The 25985-nt window shown below is 40.7% G+C and overlaps 1 long non-coding RNA gene across 1 annotated transcript in view; it reads left to right on the top strand.

Moving 5' to 3' along the window:
• Nucleotides 1-25985, top strand: part of LOC144009534 (uncharacterized) — an 86208-nt gene that overhangs the window by 21175 nt on the left and 39048 nt on the right. The window lies entirely within an intron of this gene.

Raw genomic sequence — 25985 nt, 5'->3', positions numbered from 1 at the left:
AGGCAACTGAGATGGAGTGTTGAGGAAGAACATTTTTTATGAAAACAATTAGCAAAATTCTAGACAAATTGCGTGGAAAGGCGGAGTAAAAAAAAACGTTGAAGCATGTGAAAGTATTTGGGTTGGTTTAATGATAAGGAATGATTTGCTGTCGAAAATTGTGTAAATTTTGTGAATGGGAGTAATAAATGCGATGGTTTGATTGATTGGCACAAGTTGAAGTTAGTTTGAGTCGGTCAAGTAATGTTGAGCAATTAGTGAATAAAGTACGTCCAAATATGGAAATTATTTGAGGTGAAAAATGGTAATTTTTGTTATGTTAAAAAATGTTGGCATGTTGCATATTGTTCTCAAGGTGAACGGAATAAGCAGCATGATTTACATTTCAAATGGGAACTATATGAATGTGTTATTTGGAATATCCGTTGGGAATGAATGGGGTATGTTTAGGTAAAAAATGCTAAATTATAGGAAAAGTGTAAATTTGTTGAATGAAAAAAATAGAAGCACACATGGCGTGATTATTTTGAACATGTTGAAATTAGAATGATGTGAATCAGCTGAATTATGTGGCAGGAGTAGCGCGTCAAAAAGGTTGGAGTAGTAAAAAAAAATATGAATACCGTGTTAAGGCTGAAGGCTTTTATTTCTATTTAAGCCATTTATAACAGCTTATTTAAGGTACAATACATCTGTTAAGTTCCATCAGTATGTACTTGTTTGACATTTTATTATTATTATCAGAAATAGACGTCCCCCAAAATGACATTTTCTGAATGTGCATTTCATACGGAACACCCTGTGGCAACGCTGGGTGCGGCGCGCAGATGACAGATGCACGTACCAGTCCAAAAATATGACGTAAGGTGACTTGCAGGTGTGCGCGTACGTGTCATTCAGCAACTCCTCGCTCAAGCTTGCGGCCGGTGACGACATCCTGACGGAATGCGCGTGTTGTTGTGAGCTCATGCTTCTCAGCAATGAACCATGTTTAGATTGCACGGCAGCTGCGTGAGGCCGAGAGTGTCGGACGCGGGTCAGCTGGGGATGCGTGCGCTTGAACGTTTTAGCCCCTTTTACGTTGACTGTAAACGTTTTCCGTGTTTTTCCCTTATGTCTCTTGGAAAACGACGGTTAAAGCTGTTCAATATTTCCGATAGCAAACTCTCCTCTATGCTCAATGCCAAGTTTGGAGGTTCACCCAAAATGAAGAATTAAGATTAATAGGTATCTAAGTGGCCAACCAAGCCTCTTATTGATTATTGTATTGATTGGGAGACCTCTCTCAATAGGGTTGTCCTTTCGGTGTCCGTATAACCCGCCGCCACTCCAGATGTTTCTTGTCAACATATCACCACTGGGAATACGCCGCAGACCTTTTGTCAAACTGTCAATCTTTAATGTGTCATGTTAAAGGAGATATGCATTTTTTTTTTTTTTAGCTGGAGGAATAGCTTGGATAGTTTTAGATTTAGTGGGTGTGGCTTAAGGGGCAAATTTTACCGCTTATACGTAGTTTGCATATTTTTGTTTGTCATCTATCTTCAGCTATTTGCTGAAAAACTCACCTAGTACACATTTCGGTGCTCTGTCTATTATGCTCCAAGATGCCACAAAATGGTGTCAGAGCCCTGGCCAATAGGAAAGTAGTAATTGGTGTCAAAGAATTTATGTTGAAGTGATGCATCTTGGTGACAAAGGGCAACCTTGGCGGAGTCGAACTCTCACTGGAAACGAATTCGACTTACTGCGGACCAAACTCTGACGCCGGACTCCGCCAAGGTTGCCCTTTGTCACCGATTCTGTTCATAATTTTTATGGACAGAATTTCTCGGCGCAGCCGAGGTGTCGAGGGGGTCCGGTTTGGTGGCCTCAGCATTGCATCTCTGCTCTTTGCAGATGATGTGGTGCTGTTGGCTTCATCAAGCCAACTCTCACTGTAGCGGTTCGCAGCCGAGTGTGAAGCGGTTGGGATGAGGATCAGCACCTCCAAATCTGAGACCATGGTCCTCAGTCGGAAAAGGGTGGCATGTCTTCTCCGGGTCGGAGACGAGATCCTGCCCCAAGTGGAGGAGTTTAAGTATCTTGGTGTCTTGTTCACGAGTGAGGGTAGGATGGAGCGGAAGATCGACAGGCGGATCGGTGCAGCGTCTGCAGTGATGCGGACGCTCTATCGGTCCGTTATGGTGAAGAAGGAGCTGAGTCAAAAGGCAAAGCTCTCGATTTACCGGTCGATCTACGTTCCGACCCTCATCTATGGTCACGAGATGTGGGTAGTGACCGAAAGAACGAGATCCCGGATACAAGCGGCCGAAATGAGTTTCCTCCGCAGGGTGTCCGGGCTCTCCCTTAGAGAGAGGGTGAGAAGCTCGGTCATCCGGGAGAGACTCGGAGTCGAGCCGCTGCTCCTCCGCATTGAGAGGAGCCAGCTGAGGTGGCTCGGGCATCTGGTTCAGATGCCTCCTCGACGCCTCCCTGGGGAGGTGTTCCGGGCATGTCCCACCGGCGGGAGGCCCCGGGGACGACCCAGGACACGCTGGAGAGACTATGTCTCTCGGCTGGCCTGGGAACGCCGGAGGAGCTGGTTGAAGTGGCCGGGGAGAGGGAGGTCTGGGCTTCCCTCCTAAAGCTGCTGCCCCGTGACCCGACCCCGGATAAGCGGTAGATGATGGATAGATGCATCTTGACTTGTTGGAACACGTAGTCTCTCACCACATAACTACTACTACTACAAAGTCATTATTGCTTAGCAGCAGGGCCATAATTACAGTAAATACTATATTTGTATATACTGGAAAGAAAGATGATTTGTGTGAAAATCACTTCTAGGAACTGAATATATATATATATAAAAAAACAAAAACAAACAAGTGACTGTTTTTGCAATGAAGTCATGCATCAAATAGCTAAAATCTGTGAGTCATTGACTGAAGTCAGTCCAGTAACAGTAATTTGAATTCTCAAAAAAAAAAGAGCAAAGTGACAAAGGACTACTTTTGTCTAAATGAAGCTCCTCAACTCACTTTAATTGATTTCTTTGGCACTGTAATGCCACCACATTCCGCCAAAACATTATGTAAACAATTTCCAAATTGCAAATATGTAGGGGTTCACTGTAGGCTGGTAACTAACAATTATTTTGACAATCGTGATGATCTGTCGATTTATTGATAAATCAGATTTACACGTTTTCATTTTGATGCATTTATTAAAAAACATGATATTTCAAATGTCGATAAATGAGTTTTGATTCAGTTTCTGACTTGGTTTTATCCTTAACATGTCAGAAAATCAGCAAAACCGATTATTGTTTTCCAAAATAAAAGCAAATGTTTTATTTTGAGTCAACCCCAAGATAATTAATCCACTTTCATGGCGGACTACAGAAATCAGATATTTATGGTTGAGAAGCTGAAATTCCGAGCAGTTGGACTATTTTAAATCGTGATAAGAATGATTGATTAATTTGATAACTGATTAGTTGCTTCACAATCACCCTTTCCTTTTTTTTCTTTTTTTTTTTTTTGCTGCTGTAGTGCAACTCGAACTGGATTGATGTTCAGTGCTTGTGACACATCTGTTGCCCCCTGTAGTCCACTCTCCTCCTCCTCCTCCTCCTCCTTCTGCTCCTCTTCTTCTTAAACACACACACGCAATCCGCTGTGTGTGGGTGTGTGTCTTTCTGTGACACACGCACACACTCGCAGCGGTAAGCAGACGGACTGTCAGACCGCTCGTCTGCCTTTTCTGGTGACGCCGCCGTGCAACCGGCGAGCCTGCGTGTGTTCTGCCCGAGCATGTGGAGCGAGTCACGTGTTCTCGCCGTGCCTGTCTGCTCACCTGGTGGTTGCCATGGGAACAGCCAGACAGCGGCAGACTTTGCACCCGCCTCCCCCGAGGGGATTGTGAGAACACAGAGGAGGTTTAAGGTCGAGGAATCACTCTGGGAGTTGGTAGTAGGAGGAGGGGGAGAATCTAAATTCGCATTACTTATGGTTTTGAAAGCTGTTTGATCTTTAAGTATGTGAATCTTTATACTGCTGTGATACTCTTTGGTTAAACGAGATTTTTCAATCATGTTTATGACATGCCTTCTTCCAAACATACCAAGTATCAAAAATTATAGTACATTTTTCACACACAATTTCTTTCTAAAATGAACCCATTTCAGAGTGCGGCCTGTCTCATGCAAGTGAGCAACCAATTGCGAGTGGGAATTTTTAGTACTATGACAACTAGGGGCGGAGCTAGGCTGTTGAACAGGTGAGTGCAAGTGTCGGGGGGGGCACACTGTCAAGTAAGTGCCGCTTATCAGAAGCTAACGCTGTTATCTAACGCTAATCTGTGCACACAATAAAACTCAATGCAGCTCTGCTTACCTATTGGCCATGAGATGATAAGGAGGGGAGTCACACTCGTGGTGGATGTGGGTCTCTCGGCTTGATAGTGTTTCAGACAATGTCGTCACTTGAAAGTTGAGGTGGGAGCCTCTGGCTACCTCACGATACGATGCGATATGCGATACAAGGCTCACGATATGACGATTACACGATTATCGATATATTGCTCAAGTAATAAATCCACAATAATCTACGATAAAACTAATCATAAAATAAATCATAATAAAATAAATAAATCCTAAATATAAATAAAAAGATAAAAATAATTCATATATATATATATATATATATATATATATATATATATATATATATATATATATATATATATATATATATATAAATAAAATAAACTAAGTTGATGAGTCTTCTTCGCCTGAAGACTTCCATCCATTTTCCCGCCACTCTTGGAGCTGTTAAAGTGGCTGTATATTAACTACAAATATCGCGATACTTGCGTAGACGTATCGATAATCTATCGGGAGACAAAGTAGCACAATTTATCACGATATCGATATATCGTCACGCTCCTACTTGAAAGTGGCTCTGGATCTTCTTCCACCCATCATGACTTGGATGGAAAAATTCAATGAGATGGCGGTCTTCTTATTGGTTATTTTCTTTTCAAATAAATAAAAATCGGCCTTTTTTTTTTTTTTGCGTAGGGAGTTTTTTTTTTTTTTTTTTTTTTTTTTTTTACATATTAAAACATTATAACATAAGCCAAAGATAATCATTTTCCTGCACAAAATTGGCCCAAAAAAGGGGCCCAAATTTTTTTCTCTCTATTATAAAATTAAAGAAAAATTGCATGAATTTCTTCATTGTTATTTTAAACAGCCAATTAAGAAGTTATCAGTTTGATTAAAGTATCCAAATTTTTTAACAACGATGTCCAAAAATCCGCTTTTTCCTATGAACGACCATTTCAGTTTGCATAAAACCTTTTTCGAGCCAAACTAAATGTTTGAAAAATGGCGATGCAACGTTGAAACCAATGTTTATTGACATGTATTTTTGGTTGAAATGTTTGTGGGCCCTTTAATTTGCCTATAAAATTGCCTTGTGCGCCAGTTGAAACGTTGTTGTCGACCAACATTTTGACATCACAAGACTCTCCCGCTGTGTTGAGGAATGTCATCTTTGGGCAGATAAAGACAAAGGTGCTAATGTTAGCGCGTAACGGAGAGCTCTCTGTCAATGGGGTAATGAGCGTCTCAAAGCACATCTGAGGTCCGAAAACACATCGTGCTTTGTTGTCTCTCAGTGCTGTCACTGTCTGATCGTTTGCATTCTTAAAAAAGGGAGCAAACACAATCGCCTCGGTTGTCCTTTTATTTTATTTTTTTTTTATTTCCTCCACCGCCGTCGCGTCCTGAAGAAAACCCACAGCTGGACCTTTTTTTTTTTTTTTTTTTTTTTTTTTTTTTCTCCCCTTCACTGCTGCACACTTGTTCTTAGGGTTGGATTTCCCCCCCACCCATCCTTTAATTATGCTTCCAGTTTTTTTTTTTTTTTTTTTTAAATGCTGACGCCTGAATAGCAAGATGTTCCAGGCTTTATCGCACCAGTTGCACACTTCTCTCCTTTGTGTTTTGCCAGCTGCCCTCAGAGAAGGAGGGGGCGGTGCGGAGGGGTGAATGCGGGTCTTGTGTGCTGTGTGTATGTGCAGTATATGAGGTTAATGGCGTGTAGTAAATGATGTTAAGGCTGTCTGAATAGATTTGTTGTTTTAAAGCAGGGCTGACGTCCCGTGAGAGCGGGTTCGGAAACAACACAAAACATTAGACTTACTAATTTGTCATCATAAACATTTGTTTAATCATTGCATCAAATCAAATGTTTCCCTCACAAATATAAAATATTTCAGACCGATACCAGTATGAATACTTAACTCTTGAGTAGTCACAAAAACTGTTAACAAGTACTGATAGCACTAGTCCTTTTGATACCTGTTAATGATATCAGTAACAATCCCTAGAAATTATACTTTTTTTTTTTTTTTTAATCGCACCAACATTTATTTGTATTATTATTATTATTATTATTATTATTATTATTATTATTATTATATGTATATAGGGGCGGCACAGTGAAAAGGTGGTTAGCACGTCCGCCTCCCAGTTCTGAGAACTCGGGTTCGACTCCAGGCTGCGGCCTTCCTGGGTGGAGTTTGCATGTTCTCCCCGTGCCCGCGTGGGTCTTCTCCGTGTACTCCGGTCTCCTCCCACATTCCAAAGACATGCATGGCAGGTTAATTGGGTGCTCCAAATTGTCCCTAGGTGTGCGTGTGAGTGTGGATGGTTGTTTGTCTCTGTGTGCCCTGCGATTGGCTGGCAACCAGTCCAGGGTGTCCCCGGCCTATTGCCCAAAGCCAGCTGAGATAGGCGCCAGCACCCCCCCTAACCCTTCTGAGGAATAAGCGGTCAAGAAAATGGATGGATGGATGGATATATGTATATATAAATATATGTGGTCTTAGTTCAGCGATCTTGAGTTTCCTTCATAATAATTTTTTCCCCCCCCCACATAATCAGCTAATAAAAAATTACAGTATAATGATGACTTGAAAGCAAAGAAAATACAGAAAATATTGTGAATATACATAGTATACATATTTTGTACATACAGTATGTACAAACATGTAAAATATAAAATAAAAATATAAAACACAAAAAATAATAAATGTATACGAAATATTTGTATAATATACAGTAAAACAGCCCAATAACAAAAACAAAAAACAAAACAGAAAAATAACTATGGATGGGTGAGTACCAGGTATCAGTATCATGCTGACACCTGACCTCATTTCAAGGTGTCGGTACTCAGGACGACAGCCAATAACAGTATCAGTCATCATCTTGTAGCTGTTTTATGATTAGGAACTAGAAATTAGAGGAATATAAAACTACGATTAATTTCATGCAGTTTTTAATAGAAAATGCTATATTGAGATATATGTCCTTTTTTGTTTGTTTATTTATTTATTTATTTTTTAGAAATTGTGTCTATCAAAAGTATTAGTGGCATCAGTACTTGATATCAGTGATAATTCAATTTGAGTACTTATACTGGTATCGTTAAAAATAAATAAAAATATCGGATACCCCCCCCAAAAAATACGTACTGTGTTGCTCATCATCATGCACAACACTGTCCGTTAGCAAATGCTAATCTGTGCATCGAACAAATATCATTGCATCTCTGCTTACCTTTTTGGCTTTGACATAATAAGCAGGGGTGTCGCACCCATGGGTGTTATGAATACTTTTACATGATCATGTCTCAGACAGTTTGAAAGTGGCTCTGGATGTTAACCCAGCCTAGCTGATCTGTGGAAACTTGGATGGCTTCTTCAAAGACATTTTTCAGAAGCGGGAAATTTATTGAGTTGTTTAATTTGACGCTTTAAGTGTAGGCGGGCACTCTGGAGACCCAACTATTTGTATACAATCCATAAATGTCTCTTTTAAGATACTAAAATATGGAATGAATGGTGCTCAAGTTGTGCTAAAACAGTGAGAAAGCATCCAATGTCATTCGCTATCAAAAAAAATCCTTGACCTGGATGTCCAAAAATCCACTTAATAGTTTGCTCAGTGGTTCTTCTCAGCCTTTTATTTGCTTGGCCGTGTTCCTCCCCCATCGCAGCTGCGAGTCGCTGGCAGCCCGGGCCCAACACGAAGCAGCAGCAGGAATGCAAAGTAGGAAGGAAGAGGAAGGGAGTTTTTTTTTTTTTTTTTTTTTTTTCGAAAAGGGAGACACAAAACAAACCAGTGTACTGTCGATGTGGATTTCTACAGCGTGGTGCCCGCATATGAGATGACCACACGCGCCCAAAGCACGAGCGAGGCGTCCCACCGGTGGAGATACTCTTACATAAAACAACTCCCGCTTGCCACACTCTCACATGGTGGGAGCATGTGAGAGACAGTGTGACTCTCCTTCCCACCGCTTTGTCTCGCACTGTGCCAGACAGCCACACAAACATTCCGGCCGGCGTCTCCTCCTAAACACACCCGCTCGCCCTTCCCCTCAAATATTGCCTTTTTTCGCTCTCCCCTGACCTGCGTTCGTACCCCCGCTGTGCCCCGGGGGCCTCACGGAGGATGGCCGGAGGTCACGGCGATGCGCAGCTGCGGGGGCCGCGCCCGGACGGGAGGGGCAGAAAGTGCTGACTGCGCAGGAAAAGGGCCACCCGCGTGACGTCACGCTCGCAGTATTGTGTCCGTGCCAGACTCCGGTGTTGACTGGAGGACATTCCCCGCTGCCGCCTGTGGGGAAAACCACCCCGCTTGGAACAAAAGCACAAGCAAGTGGGATACGTAGTATGTCAAGTATGTAGAAGTTGGATAGCTTCGCTTATACGGATTTGGAGCATTTACAAGCCATTGTTGAGTAACAGTTCTCGGTTTACCACGGTCCCTATATTGGATCTTTCAAGGTCAACTTGTAAATACTACCAAATATGTGTCAAATGTTTCATATAATATATGTCAAACATTTGTCATGGGCTACATGGTTGTTACGGTCTCTCTCAAAGGGCCATTATATATATATATATATATATATATATATATATATTTTTTTTTTTACTTTTTATTTTTTCTGTGGAAAGCCAGTGTTTACACCCCTCCAGCCAATCGCAGAGCGGGGGGGTGGTGTGTCGCAAACGGGGCCGGGCCAACGTGTCAGCTGCGTGACGTCACTCCCGCGGCAATTTGAAAGCACGCACAGATTTTTTTTTTCACTCACTCACTCACTCACTCACTCACTCACAGAAGCTTACATGTGTGAATGAGTGAGTGAAAAAAAAAAAAATCCGTGCGTGCTTTCAAATTGCCGCGGGAGTGATGTCACGCAGCTGACACGTTCGCCCGCCCCCGTTTGGTGACACGCCCCCCCCTGCTCTGAGATTGGCTGGAGGGGTGTAAACACTGTCTTTCCACAGAAACGTCCCGCTGTTTACAAAACAACCTCAAAATGGCAAAATACAGGCTGGGGGCGTGGGGGTTTAGGACAAAATCACCACCAGAAATGACGACACGCCCTGATCTGTAAATTGAGAAGTAGTTTGTTTGTTTAAATCCTGTACTGTATTTAAAAAGTGCCTTTTCCAGAGTGAAACCGGCAGACTGGGCCTTTAAAGATTACTGTAAGAGTAGAGTGACAAGACAAACTGTAACTATTCCACATTAATGTTGTCCGATGAAAGGCCGCTAACTTAATGCTAACACGTGAAGCAGAACGTCATAGACGGACCAACTAGCATGGATGTTGTTGTAATGATAAACCTTTAAGCAACTTTTATTGAAACAAAAGCAATGGTTGATGCTTTTTGTAAGATATATTTCTGTAAGCACACGGGTTGTCATGCTATACTTGAGCAGAGTTTTGGCAGCTAGCCAGTAGCATGAGCCAACGGTTCCCTGTTCCTCCTCCATAAGTAGCTCTAATTGACATCTAGAGTGAATTAATCCACTGTTCTCCGAGAGGGGTGACAAAAGGAAGCAGCTGCGACGCTTCCTGACACCTATACAGACAGTCGACTATCCTCCCTGCGAGAGAGAAAGATCCCTGGGATTGTTTTGGGTCTGTACACACATTCTGGGCATGCGTCCCAGTCGGCAGGACGCCCTTGGCACATGCGGACGTTGGGGAGCGCTCCTTCCCAACGGCCGCTACCCACTAACCCCGCAGACACGCTTTACCGGGCCCCCGCCACTGGCCGCCAGACCGAGCGAGGCGCTCCCAGGCAAACACGGCGAACTAGACGGATTATCTTTGTCGAGGGAAGAGATCGAGACAGATTATCACATAAGCATCCTCACCATCAGCGTTGTGACTCCCTCCAGGGAAGCTCACAACAGTCTCTTGATTTGTGCAGATGATTATCGGAGGAATACGGCGGTGAGGATGCTCTCCGGAAAGGAGCTTTCACTGGGGGGGGGGGAAATGACAGCCATCCGATTCGATCGGAGTGATAATCAGATTTCGGATTGTCCGACATAAATTGCCGGAACGCGACTATGAATATTTGATGAGAATGTGGGAATTAAAGCAGCCTCAGCACGGGCAAGCTTTTCCATCTCAACAGTTTATAGTGGCTCTTGAACATTGTCAGCATTTTTTTTTCTCACCCCGCCTCCCTCATTTACCACAACCATTGCCCGGGGAAAACACACTTGCATTGTAGCAGCCATTATTGGCATGTTTGTTCACAAGAAGGCCGGTCGTTGCTAGCGGGCATCTTAAGTCAGAGGTCAGAGGACAGAAGTGTGACAGGAGGACAAGTTTTTTTTTTTTTTTGCTATATTTTATGAAAACTCAGCTGTACATTAGGGCCACATATAAGTATATTTTTCGAGGGTGGGGGCAATATTCCGAGAAAAACACAATTTTGCCACTTTATAAAGTTGCAAATTTTCCACTATATAAAGTTAAGTTTATTTATTTATTTCTAAAGTTTATTTACTTGTACATTGTTTCCAGAATTATTATCTACACATTCATACATTTTGTTTTTTTTTGTGTACAAGTAGGTAAGTGTTGAATATGCAGCTCTCCGTCATTCACTTGCATTTATGCTAGCTTCTGATTGGTCAGAATTTAGTCAGCTGATAGAGGATCAGGAAGTGTTGTCGCCGTGTATGACGAGTAAAATTTAAATTAAGAATAAATCCGTCTCCATCCTACCTTTTCATTTTATAAACCGTGTCCCATTAACCACCAATGAATCCTCACATTAGACTACAGCTACGCTACGTATATTTCTTGTAGGTTTTTTCTGCCAAATCTGACACTTTATAAAGTCACAAATTTGCCACTTTATAAAGTCGCAAATTTCTGAGGTTTTTTTTTTCTCGCAAATTTGCCACTTTGTAAAGTGGCAAATTTGTGAGTTATTTTTTCCGGATTATTGCCCCCACCCTCTAAAAAATATATTTGTATGTGGCCCTAATACGACGTCGTAAAACTTCAACATATTTTTCAATAAGTGATCAAATTTAACCTAAATTATTGCCTTTGCAATCAAACTGAAGTTGAGCATTTTCCCTTCATTGCATTAAAAGTCCAATTATCAGATGTCTCAGAAAGATTATCCCGAGTGATAAGATTAATATCTTGTGGTCTAGTTGGACTTAACGACTCGTGAATTTTATTTAATAACTTGAATTTATTTGTTGTGACATTTATTTCCGTAGTTAAAAGCACAATTGGAATGGAAATAATTTTCAAAACCAACTTGTTGGCAACTGATTTAACAACTTTTCTGACCACCCTTGCAAATATTACAAAAAAAATTCTCACTAACAGAACTGAACGCAATCATTTTCACATGACAAGCAAAGACGGCTTGCGTCACTTGTAAATCCCCCACGAGTTGCGTAGGTTAAATTACAAACATTTGTCTCGGGATTGACGTTATGTTTTGGCGGGAAATATCAGGAGATGTTCCTTTTTACTGCACCGATTACACTTATGGCCATTTTCTTATTTAAACACAAAATACAATGCATCATGTGCGAGTCAAAATCAGCTTTCCCTCTGGAATGTCTTTGAGTTGAGAGTGTCGTAAACGTGTTTTATGGCAGCTGTAAGTGCAGTGCAGTCGTTTTTGGAGGTCGCGTGTTTTCAAAGGAAGTGCAAGGTAACGCGAGGGTACGGCCGGGCGGGGGTAAAGTCACTGTCTTGGATGGAAACAAGCTTTTGAGCGCGTAATAAAGTAAAAAGTGCAACGGTATGAGACATAAAGTCGGTAATGGGCGAGGCGTTGACACAAAGTGGAGAGAGAAATAATGTCGCAGTAAATCTTGTCCCACGTTCTCCTTGTGGAATTTTAAGAACACTGGAAAGTCACAAAAGTAAAGTTACGGTGTCATTAAGGGACAGAGTACATCGAGCAAAGAGACTTAACTGATAAATCGCAAACAGATTTCACTCGGCGTTTCCTTGCTGCAATGTTGTGATTGTTGCAAACATGGCGCAGTTGCCAGGGATACTGAGAAAACAGTTTGGATTCACACATTGAAAGCGTAAAACAGATTGTTGGGAAAGGAAAGAAAATGTGAGATTTGAAGTTGGCAATCTAGGGAACCTGCTTCCAATTGAATTCCCTAGTCGCTCCAAACCAAAATGGCGGACTTCCTGTTCCATTTCAAATGTGGGTCCTTGAGACTTTTTTGTGTTGTGTTATGATAAGCACTCAGTTTCCTATCAATCAGTGAAACTGGTGTTGGAGGGCCAATTTTTGTCATGTCATGTTTTGGACCCCTAAAACACATAAGTTTTCATCAGGTTCTACACATTTGCTCTTTAACTACACTTGGCGCCCAAATTAGGCTGCTTGATTATGGAAAAAATAATTGAAATCACAATTATTCACACGATTACTTAATTTTTTTGGTACAAAACAAGAAAATGTTTAAGCATTTAAAAATATGAAGACCAATTAAAAAAAATAGAAAGACTATAATTATGTAAGTTCCTTTTATTTATTTATGTTTGGTACAAAAAAAGAAAATGTTTACAAATTTTATATATATATATATATATATATATATATATATTGGCAAAAACTTGAAGTTTTCATGCAGCATGTGCACTGTGCAGTAGAACAATCATTTAGTTTTTGGGACAAAACAAGAAAATGTTTAAATGTAAAAAATATTAAGACAACAAATTATTTGAAGCACTATAATTATGCAAGTTCATTTTAGATTAAACAGTATTTATTAAAATATTTTTATTTATTTAAAAAGGTGCAAATGTATAAATTTAAGAGTCAAAAATTATTATTATTATTATTATTATTATTATTTACAATTATGCTGATTTTGTAACGGCCACTCTACCACTGAGCCATGCCGCCCTATTATTAAAATAAACAATAAGTGGTTCCAAGAGGGCCATGTAAAACATCAGAAGAACCATCAGTAATATTCCAAATGCTCATGATATACAATTTGCTTGATCTTGGCACCATAATTGTAATATGGCCATTGTAGGACTTACCAATCAGAAAAAGCATTAAACTGGATTCTGCTGGCTGGAGAAAAACGGCATCATAGATTGTTAACACTGGCAAAGAGTTATGGCGGGCGTCTCGGTCATATGGTTGCCGCAGCAACCGTGACATTAGTGCTGACATTGTGATGCAAAAGCTCTTAATAGCGAAAGGGGGGAGACAGTTGCCCCCGACGATCAAGGTCTCATGAAGGGCCAAATCATAAGTCATTGTCAACAATTGTCCCCATTGAAAATGAATTGAAATGCCATTAATACGTCCGGTGTACATTCATCATCTCTTATGGTTTTCTTTGTAAAGCTGGTCCTTCATTTGGGAGTAAATATATGGAGACTAAAAGCTAAATGAAAACAAAAATAATTTCAGGATGATTGTGTGACTTGGCTCATTTTCACCGCCGGCCCATTTGCCAATTACCGTTATTCCAATCCTGTTAATGAATTGCAAATATTGTGTAACCGGTTACGTAAATGCAAATGCAAGATGCTGATAGACACGGAGACACACGCTCAAGCAAAGTTTTGAAGCCGAGGCCACGAATCCCATGATATAGTCACATAGTCAAGGATGACTTGAGGCCATGTTGCGTAACATGAACAAGGCTTCCATTTGACACGGGTTGCCTTCAACAGACGAAAGAACAGTGCACCTACTGTGAAAAACAAAAGAGGCTCGGTTATGATTCGGGGCTACTTTGCTGTCTCTGTTTGTCTTGAGTCTCACTGTGTATTTGTGGCACAAATATATATGTAAGTTATTTCTATGACCATTTTCTTTCTTTAGCAGCACTTTTGCTGCGTGGGCGTGTAACCTGCGTCGAAGCTGCGTAACGTATCAAGGTGCAAGTATGACTCAGGCTCAGACCCCCTCACAATAGATGATGCTGCCAGAGAGCACTTGAGTCAGAAATGTACTACTTTATCAATGGAGACTCACTCACGAAGCCTTACGAGCTTATTAGTAAGGGAGTCGTGATGACAGGGTTAGTCATAGCAGTCAGGAGAGGCAAACTACTCTGATGACGATAGAGGTTCAAAAAAGGTGCTTATCATCATCAAATGATAATTCAGTCAATGAATCAAACTAATCAACAAACAAAACAATTCGGGTCCCACATTTGTCTGATCATGACGGTCACGTGGCGTCATGTGCTCGCCCGTGTTGAGCAACAGATACCAAAAGTGGGAAGTTTAAAAAAAGGAAGCTCTCTTGCCCTACAATAGAAGATGGAAGCGCTTATGTCATCCTTCTGACTCGGGGCGAGCCTATTTATAGCCCGCGCGCGGGGCCCTTTCATATCAGTGCCAGCCACAGTGGCCTTTTTATCCTCGGCAGACAGTGTAGCCTTAGCGATGGCTTGTTGATGTGGCGGCAATTTAATGACTCACACGGCCGACTGCAGATGACTGCAAAACGGTGGCGCTGGAATACATTTGAACTGCGCAAGACCCAACTGGTGCGGAGGAGACGAGTGAACTTCCGTTTGGTCACTTGAGATCAATTATGTATGGAGTGATTCAGTCCAGAATCCAAATAAAATCTCCATCAGGTTTACAGGCAATGTTTCGATTAGTTTTGTTAAACAAGTCAAACTGAAATATTCATCCATTAAAAGCAATAAAACATTCATGTAACTTTTATAGACCAGGTGTTTTAAATGATACACATTTCACTCATGCGATATGTGTAAATTAAACAGTCAAAGTTGTAATTTTACAAGAATAAAATCCAATTATTACAAGAGCAAAGTTGTTTATTCTTTAGATTAAGGTTGTATTTTTTTCTAAAGTAATCATCAATTAAAGATAAAAATTGATATTTTAGAGAAAAATTTGATAATTTCAAGATTAGTCCAAAATATTCTGTTGAAATATTATGAGATTATAGTCATTTACTTTCAAACAAGAATATTTTTCCAAGAGAACGTAGCACAAAAACAAATGTTTTATTTTTTTGAGATTAGTCATAATAATAGTCATTTTTTTTAGAGAAAAAATCCACAAAAAACGAATGCAAATTTTTAGATTAGTCGTGATATTAGAATATTTTACAGAGAAAATAGTAGTATTTTCAAGATTAAAGTTTTAATATTACAAAAATAACAAAAAATATAATAATAATCATAATAAAAATAATAAGAAAAAAAGCTATATATGTTCGAGGGAAGAAGTAGGATATTTAAGATTAAAATCGTAATATTGCAAAAAATTGTTAGCTTTTCCAGAGAGAATTATTTTTTTTTTTAGATACATTTGTAATATTACAAAAATAAATTATGTTCATGAAAACAGTAAATAATAATAATGATAATAATAATGCATTATATTTATAGTTGCCTTTCTAGACACTCAACGACACCGTACAATTTAAAAACGATTTAATTAAAAACACTGTTAAAAAAAAAAGATGATGTTTTTCAGGATTAAATTGAAATATGAATAAAGTTATGTATGTTTAGGATGAAAAAAAAGTTTCAAATTTTGGAGATTAGTTTTAGTACCAGATTAAATTGTTTTTTTTCCCAAGAAAAAAGTTGCATCAACATTTTCGAGATTAAACAAAATATATTTTCAAGTTTAGTCATAGTCTATATAAAAAAATAAAGGCGGTTTCTATGAAAAAGTTGTTTCTTTTGGAGATTAGTTGTGAGACCAGAATAAAGTCATCTTTTCAAAAAAAAAGTTGTCGAGATAGAAAGTTGTTTTGAGATTAGTCATAGGCTATTTAAAAAAAAAAAAAAAATAGAGGCAGTGTCAAAGAAAAGTTTGTATTGTGTAAATATTATGACTTAAATCTGAAACCAGTTCTTTTTTTTTTCAGGGTGGTCTTAATGTTCCTTCTTAAAAATGAAACCAACAATTTCAAACAATATAATAAACACGTAAAACAATCTGCCTCCAGATCACAAGTGACAAGCGTATGGATGGCACAAAGCCAGTCGGCAGCTTGCCAGCTAGCAGCTAACGCAGGAAGCTAAGGTCTACTAATCTTTATTTACCCAGTGCTTCTTCTTGTCAAACAGCACTAACAGATGGACTGACGAGCGCTACATCGGGAAGTCCTTTGTTCACAAAAAACCTGGGCGTAACTCTTCGCTAACTCGTGCTCTCCTTTCAGAAAAAGTGCAGCAGTTTTAGTCCTACTTCCAAACTGTAAAACTTTGATTTCACTTGTACTGTTATTTGAAATATCATCCATTGTTCCTGGATGTCTCAGAAGATTCTTTTTAAAACAAAACAAAACAAACAAACCTGCTGCCACCTAGCCATTAGCAAATATGTCAGTTTGGCCTGCTTGTTTATGCTCTGCAACACGATAGCCCTTTTGGGATCCACTCCGCCGAGGGACGTCTCAGGAACAGAAGGCGGCACGTCGTTCTCGCCTTCTCATTATTATTCTGCCAACTGCCCTGGCGGTTACCATGACACCATAGGGCCGACTCCGGGAAGCACATTAGGGACCGATACCTTCTGAAAAAAAGACAACGGCAATTTTGTGTGAAGCAGCCTCTGACCCGCCCTGGATTTTCACCAGGTGGGCTTGTATGCGTAATAATAAATAACTAAAGCATCAGCTGCTGTTATGCTTGCTATGATGCTTGGATATAAAGATTTCAAAACGGAAAAATACCAATCCAAAACAATTTTTTTTTTTTTTTTTTTAACGTAAACTCTCATTGTCTCTACATCCCCACCCCCCCCCGCGCGTCCATCCTCGTTTGAACTCTCAGTCGTGACTCACATGTGCCTCCCCAACGCCCAAACTCAGACAGATTCATGACTTGCCGATCGGCGGCGATGGCGGTGAGTCAGCCTCGCAGCGCACGCCTCCTCCGTTGCGGTGTGGGCTCGGCGAGTGTTGCCCACCCTTCTGCTTTTGTCATCAGTTCTCCATGTGCTCGAACGTACTGTTCTCCAACCGCGTCGTCACTTGTAACATTTTGTGCCTTTATGGCACAAACAGTGTGGAATGAAAAACATCTGAATGTTTTTCGGACATTCTATCCAACGTCTCATATCTGATGGCAGACTTGTCAACCAACCAATTTGTTATAATTTCGAAGCATCCATCTATTTGCAAAAGTCATTATAGTTGCTACCGAGCTGGAACGTATCCCATCTGACTTTGGGATGAGAACCATTTTAGTCACATTCACACTTGGGTTCACAAATTCCTGATTCATATAATCATCTCATCAGCATGCCTGATAACGATTCTGATCTTTATTATCAGGTGTGTTGCTAGGCGGAAACATTTCAAACCTGCAGGACTCCGTACCTCGAGGACCGAAATTGGTGAACCCTGATTTAGAGTGTCCGTGAGCATACATGTATTTTGAGTAGAGGGAGAAATCCACACAAGCAGGAACACAAAAACTCGACACAGGACTCGACACTGTATTTGAAGCACCAAACTCTAAGAACTGTGAAGCAGACTTGCTAACCACTAGCGCACCTTGATGCCCAATTTTGAAACCAAATAGCGTTGCCCGATTGGGCGTTTTAGATCAAATAATGTTGCGAATATTTGTCATCCACGGGCTTGTGAAGCCCTTTAAGACTCTGGATGGACATTCCGGGGTCAAGTTGTCAAGTTAGAAATCCCAAAAAGTTGTAAATAAATTTTTTAATACTTTGTCCTTCTCTTCCAAAAACGTATTTATGCATTTTTTTTTCATGTTTTTTATGCAAGAGCATACAGAAGGCTTTGATTCAACTTCTGACATGAAGAGGTGGCTTAAAGCAATGCTAGTTATTACAAAAAGCGGCCAGCAGATGGCAGCAGAGTATAAGAGATCAGCTAGGGCCATGTTACAACAAGCTCCTTTTGTTAGTGTTTTCACCAGGAATGTGAATATTGATTAAACTTAGGTATATTCTAATGCTAATTACTGCAAAACAGTTTTTTTCCTGATGAAAGAAGAGACACTGTTTTTATAGCAATAGAACACAATATTCTGTAGGACTTGCAAAATCAGTCAAAATCCAGTAAAACAGCTGGGAACAAAGTTGGTTGCTTCAGTAAAAATGGCTGGGAATGAATGAGTTAATTAGTTGAATGGTCATACAAGCGGCAAGTTAAGAGTTCTTATGGTTCTTCATTGACTCGAAGCTTCGGCTTCCTCTGCAGGTTTTCTACTGGTTTGAAGTCCACAACCCATCTTCAGTTCTTGAGAAAAAGTTTTTTTTTTTTTTTTTTTTTAATCAGAATCAGGATCTGGACCTGTCTTCAGTCACAACCTGTCCACGAAACACACAATATAAAAATGACCAACAGAAGCCTGGTGGTCCGCTAGTTAGCGCTCCTAGATTCTTAGGTGGGGGAAAAAAGGAAAGATGAGGTTGGTTGACAAGGCCCAATTTGTGCTCAAGATTTGACAATCAAGTACATGGCTCTGGATGCAGTGAAGAACACAATCTTTTGACACCTCAGACTCTGCTCTTTGGTTGTTCAGAGAAACCTAGAACAGGTGTGCTTTATGCACGACCAGTTGAGAACAAGAGCATTAGTGTTGGGTTGACTATGTGTGCTACATGGACACCAGCCATTTTTTTTTTTTTTTTTTTTTTAAATCATATAGTTGACAATCATAAAAAAACAAAGAACCATAGTTAGGCAAACTTGCAAAACCAGTAAGGCATCAAAATGTGCCGTATTTGGTGCATGTGTACTGTTATTGCACATTAGTCTCTGTATCTAGGTGCCTGTCACTGTGTAAATACACACCAAAAAGAAATGGAAATATTTCAGAGCCATTGTCCAATAGGAGCCCAGCATTTTTTTTTGTCTGGTGGGTGTTGTGGTTGACTCACTTGTTCCTCCGACTGACTTTGCAAATGATGCGTTTATGAGAATTGCCCGGCAACTACTAAAACACTAACCTTTACACGGGACTGCACAAGACATAGAAGCGCTCTTGTTTTATCACTGTGTGAATGATTCACGCGTAAATAATTTCCTAAAATAAGACCGTGATGAGGTCGTGCTTGGGTTAGTTTCCAATTCAGTAAGAATCCGAGCAAAAAAAGGAGGGAGGACGCTGTTATTCCTGGCTTCCTGGTTGCGTGTCTCCAGCTTTGCCCAAACTCGTGTGTCATTGTTAGATTCTCTGTTGCTAAAAACAACTCTCAACCACGCGGCCAGGCTTTCATAATCACCATCGTTGTAACACCGTGGGAGGCTGCTGCTTTTGATTGCGTAAGATTCCTCGCAGCAGCAAATCAGCTCTCCCCCAGCTACTGTAAAATACTCGTACCCCTCGAAACATACCCAGATGAAGAGCGAGGGTGCCATTTTTTTTTTATGAAGAGCAGCCTCTTCGCCTGCATAAAATAGGTTTATGGGCTCATCAAATATACTCCATCTGTATTATTCATAACTGTTGGTGAGACGTGTGCCCGTGTTATAAATCTATTCCCGTCTGTATGAACGTTGGTTTGCACGTTTTTATTGAGCCGTCATGTGCAGTCTGCGGCACCTGCAATGGAGTCGTCTCACGTCGCCGCTAATGACTCGCAGGGCTCCCCTCTCAATTAGATGATCACAGAGAAGCGGGTCAGCGGTCAGGCATCAGACTCCCGCTGGGGTTAAAGTTCGCCCGTCGCCACCAGGAGCCGTTTAATAAACCTTGTGGGGAAAGGCGCGCTTCCCAAGATGATTATGACGGAGGAGGTGGGTTTCTATCAAGGTGCACAATCTGGACCAGATCCAAATATTAGTATTATCCTTCCTTGGCTGAGATCCAAACTTTTGAGCCCTTTTCCAATCATAGCACAGCCTAACATCATCTCGTCTTGTCTGTTTGTGCGACTTGTTGGGGGGTACGCAGACGGCTTTGCCACGTCTCCCCGGAGCACGTCTGGTATCTATGCAGTGGGATACCTCTGCTTATGCTTTGCGGAATGTGTGAATCACGCAGACGCAGCAATGTGCGCCTCCGCCCCTGGAAAGGCGCCCACGTGTTGCAAAAAATAGCCACGGACGAGAAAAACAACCGGCTTGATCATGCAAATAAGTAAAATGTTGACTGACATCTTAAGTCTGTATTGTCTCTTGAGGCGAATATTAAGTTGCAGTCTTTCAGTTTGGTTTATTTTCTCATTTTGAGTGAACATGTCAGTCATATTTGATGGAATCCCATTAGCTCTAATATTTTGTGAGGACTCTATTTTTTTGCACAATCGTGGAGTGGAAGGACCAACCAGAATGTGCAATTTATGGAGATCTACTTAAAGTTCCTTCCGTGTGCCCTGCATGTCAACCACAGAGCTCCCTCTCTGCCCTGAATTTAAAAGGATTGAGGGGAGCCTCTTCGATTTGCTATGAGTTGGCTGCATTCCGCATAACAGGGCAAATGAAAATAGTGTGAAAATATGAGCTGAGATTACTACCTACCATTTTCTTCCTGATGATAAAATGGAAGCAATTTTTTTTCTCATTACTTTGGTGACGCACCCGCCACCTAATCTGGATGTGGGTTCTCCATTGTGTCATAAACTATTATGGCCAGAGGTGGACCTTCTGTCAGTACTGACAGAAGGTCCGTCACTGATGGACACCTGGTTTGCTGACAATTGACGGGAGACGTCACCAGAATCGTCACTAACCGGGTCAGTACCAACCACGTGACGAATCTGTAGACAGGAATAACAAAATTACGTGAATGACTGTTCCTTAATGGTCAAGGGTGGAATATTGAGCCAGTTAATCTGACCGCAATGTTATTGTCCCGTATTGTTTTTATTTTGCCAATCACCAATTCAATGCCGAATGTCTGTCGCTGATGCAACCGTCCTAAAATAGCGACGAAAGACAGATGATGACGGACCGGCAAAATTAACTGACGCGCCCACCTCTAGTTATAACCTATATGCTGTGCGAGAGGAATACGTCTGGAAGATGACCCAAATAGTAAAAGCGTGATGACGGATGTAGTGGTCACCAAGCTACCGCCTACCTGGATAACCGTTTGACCGAGATTCGCCAAGAAAATTGCAGAGTGTAAGCGGCGGTGACCTACAAAGGGATTGAGCGATGCGTTTCCTGTGACAACACAGATGGACCGTGTGGGAGGAGGAGGGCAAAATGGAGTTCTGCAGGTTTTCTCTGAACTGCCACAGGCTGCTTTTTTTTTTTTTTCTTCCTCTTCTTCTCTATCAGGGGTCAAGATTCGCCGAGAGCGTGCACAAGCATACTGTTCGCATTTTCCCACTGCGGATATGATATATCAAAAGCGCGCAGCAATCAGCGAGGAGGCGAGTAATCAGCCGGGCGACGGGAGGACATATGGCGAGATGATTAGACCCGCAGACCGAATTGAGACGCCGCCGCTCCCTTCAGGGCTGGATGACATCCACATGCGTCTCTCTCGCATCCGCTATAGGTTGGCTGACGTACTGCTTGTTGTTTTTGTTGTTTTGTAACAGGCTTTCAGTCTGTTGATGTAAGTGGCCCCGGCAGTGTGGGTCAGCGCACCTAATCCGCCGTGTGATCCGGAGCCACTTGATTGACTTAACGCTGGTCGCTCGCTCAGGAGACTTGGAAGTAGTGCTGACCTGGCTTACTTTCGTTTGTATGAGCTTAGCTTATGTGCTGGAGCTGCGTTGATGCTTTAAAGACACGCGACAAGCTGATTGAGTCCCATTTAATTCTTGACGTTCAAAAGACACCATTTTCATGAACGTGGCACTTTTCACTCAATCATAATTGTCATCACTATATGACAACACTTTCATTTGCAAAGTGTACCTGAATGCAGCTCTCGCAATTGAGTCCTGATGTCACTGTTTTGATCTGGACATATAACCAGAGATTCAAACCCCCAACCTCAAAACAATAGACCACTCCTTCACTTCATTTATCCCTTTTGATGGAATGTGAGCATCCAAGTCCTGAGTGACCCTTCCTCTCTGGGGGGTGCTTCACATTCCCTCAAGAGGACAAGCCATCACTCCTTATTACACACTCCGGGAGGGAAAATAAGTAGGCCACGCTGGCATTATGTGTGTTTTCTCATGCCGCCAAGAGGGTTTGGAGCAAAGCTGACAAGGTTTGTACGTCCGCCGGGGTTGTCAGAGGTGGTAAATAGACGGTGGCATGTCTTAATATACACCTCGCTGACACTTTCTGTGGAAAATACAAACAGGACCACCCATGAGTACTGTGAACCTCCATTTATTTTGGGGATACTCACATTTTTTTTTAAGTATTGTTTACACCTCCCACATGTTTTTTTTAAAGTATTTCTTAGCAAATGTATAATATAATTTAAACATGAAAATATTCAACCAAACTGTAATTTTGTCAATCAAGTGTCCGCTAGCTTAATGGTAACATATTACGGGCTAAAAAAAAAAAAAAAAAAAGACGAGCATATATGTACTACTACTTTAATACATACAGAACAACAACACACTATTACAACACTGAAGGCAAGCCTCTCTAAATGTGGACTTGCTTGTTTACTGTAAAAAAGAACAAACAAACTAATTTTGTCAAACAAGTATCTGCTAGATTAATGCTAACATATAACGGGATAACAAAAATTAGCATGTATGTTACAGTAATTTTTAACAACTACTACTTTAATACATACAGAACAACAACACACTATTACAACACTGAAGGCAAGCCTCTTAAAATGTGGACTTGCTTCTATACTTAAAAAAAACAACAAAAAAACAAACTGTAATTTTGTCTAACAAGTGTCCGCTAGCTTATGCTAACATATAACGGGCGAACAAAAAATAGCATGTTTTTTTTTTTTTGTTTGTTTGTTTTTTAAGCAACTACTTTTATACAAACAAACAACAAGGTAATAATACAACACTGAAGGCAAGACTCTCTAAATGTGGACTTGCTTGTATACTGTTTAAAAAAAAAAAAAAAAAAAAAAAAAGTCGCAATATAGTTTAAGTGATGAACCACGATATAGCGAAGGAACACTGTGTTTGCAAATAGCTGACCTAGCTAATATTCCACATCTGGCCCAAAGCTGCCCGTTACTTATTATTTAGTCCATAACCAGCATTCAGTTTTTGCATCTGTTCATCCCGGGAATACCTTCACGTTGCCCGCCGATCAGGTGTGGTGAAAGCGCTGCAAGGTAGCTGGCAGTCAGCAGATGGTCTGTTGACCTCCCAATATGCGATTAGGCTTTTTAGGAGAGGATTTGAGAAGATCTTAGTTACTGCTTATTATTCCGTCCACGCTGGCTCACCATCGTCGCTGGCACACATCCCGCCGCTTGCATCTGTCTCATTAGCAGACGACGCCTATAGCGAAGGAGCTGAATGTGAATATGATCCACTTGTGAACTAAATATGCCACTGCAATATTTTGTCAAATATTGCGAGGAAGTCTTTTGTCTGCTAATCCCGATAATCTTGGCGGAAATCCCTCAGTATCTACTTGGTTTAAGTATTCAGATGAAGATCCAGCTGGCCGTTATTAAATGTTAAAGGAGCGTAAAGCCTAATTAGGCCAAGGAGTGCACTCCCGGGATGGTCCTTGGCGACATTCCTGACCACCGAGCAGAGAACTTTGCAGCCTTCCTTTTGGGGCTCCATTATTTTAAAGCGAAAGCCCATTTTTCTACTAGGGGTAAAACATGTCTGGTGCCGTTCTAGTTAATACTATAAACAGCGGTCACTGTATCACTGTAATTGACAAAGTGCTGCAATTAACTTAAGAAAAATAAAAACAGGCCTCAAATTGAGAACCCATCAGGAAGAGAACATATACAGTAATATACACTGTGTATGTTGGTACCATCGTAAAATCGAGGATCGACTCAAAAGTGGCAACAAAACACATTTTTACTACATTAATATATTAATGTTATGTTGAAGTTGTTTTACTTAAAAAAGAACAAATAAAAATATAAAAATAAATAAATATTAGATTAACAAATTCTGTATCTCCAAACAAAACTCAGCTTAATTCCTCAATATTGACTTTTCTAGTAAAATTATGTGGGAGTCTAAGTTCCGTTTCGTTCCTACGACGACTACACAACGTGAATTTGTTTGCAAGTCGTCACACTCTATAGTCTGTCACTAGCAGTGTTGCTTCAGTAACTATATTTGATTAATTTAAGATGAACTTAATTCATTTACTTTCATTGGATGGATGGAAAAAATGACAACTGGTTTTGATAATACTTTATTGGTAGTTAATTTGTAATATTCAGGAAAAAATGTTTTATTTAAAAATAAAATAAGTACAGACGGGTTTTTTTTTTAAAACTTTTTTTTGTATGCAAAAAAGCTACTAATTTTGGATTTCACTGAATCTAAATGGGCTGTGTGCTTTTATTTAAAAAATAAAAATCTTTCTATATTTTACTGACCATAGGATATTAATAATGTAATGATAAAACTTAACATTTATAATTGTTTCTCCTTACAACTGCAAAATTGAGGGATTGCTGATATTAGTTGCAGCTCTGCTGCACAGTATGTTGATAACTGAGCGTACCTTTTTGTGCTGCGTAACTACAAAGTTGTTCATTGTAAGCCGCTCGTGAATTGGGCAAGATATTATACAGGTAACGCATTTAACTTTAAAGCCTTGCATTTTTACAAAAAAAATGGCCTCTCCCATTCCAATTTCTTTCCGATTCATTTGAATATATTCTTGTGAATTCCAGTCGTGCTGACTTTTGGGTGTTCTACTGTCATTGCATAACCAGTTCTTTGTAAGCGTACTTTTTTCTGGGGAAGATTTCCGGGCAAAGGTGAGGTCACAATAGAAGCAAAATTTAAAAAAAAAATACAAAAATGTCTATACAATCTCCTTTCCCTCCCATTATGGCATATATACAATGGTGCATTCATCAGGCTACACTCAGTGCTAATTTCCCTGTAGGCAACATGCTCCATTTCACTCCCACTGTGTGCCCACCCCACCAAAAAAAAAAAAAAAAAAAAGAGAGAGAGAGAGAAAAAAGAAGAAAAATCCAACCCCCACACACCCTTAACCCCCCTCCATCTTATCCACTTCCTCCTGTACAGGAAAATGCTGATATGTGCCTAAGAGTGCTTATTTTTCTCATCCATTACCAGATTAATTAAAGTGTGGCTCTTGCCAATGCCCAGATGGATCCTCAATACTTCAAATGAGCTTAATCACCATGCACTCCCTAATCTCGGGCTCATTTAAGGAATTGCCTAGAACATACAGATGACTGGACTTTTGCAATTTTCTACCAGAAAAGCTTTATCTGGACTAGTTCTGCTCTAGCGCCCCATCAAGTGAAGCTATTTGACGAGGGGGGGCTTTCACCCCTCCTCACTTTGGATACGGCGCTTAAAGATTTCACTGTGTTGTGTGACGTGTAATGCCGAGCCCGTGCCCGTATAGTTCGGCTTGTGTTCTGTGGAGATAGTGCCAACGTACGCCGCCCGCTAAGACGCGGTGGAGGCAGCGGCGAGGCGAGGCGAGGCTACGCGTAGCTCCTTTTGTTGTCCACATGTCATGACGGATTTGGTCGTCACCGCCAGTGAGCGAGAGTGACATGGGAGCACGCAATATGCCTCCAGGAAAACACAAAC

Source organism: Festucalex cinctus, chromosome 20, assembly GCF_051991245.1.
Source record: "Festucalex cinctus isolate MCC-2025b chromosome 20, RoL_Fcin_1.0, whole genome shotgun sequence".
Lineage (NCBI taxonomy): Eukaryota > Metazoa > Chordata > Actinopteri > Syngnathiformes > Syngnathidae > Festucalex > Festucalex cinctus.
This window is presented reverse-complemented; position numbering and strand designations above follow the sequence as displayed.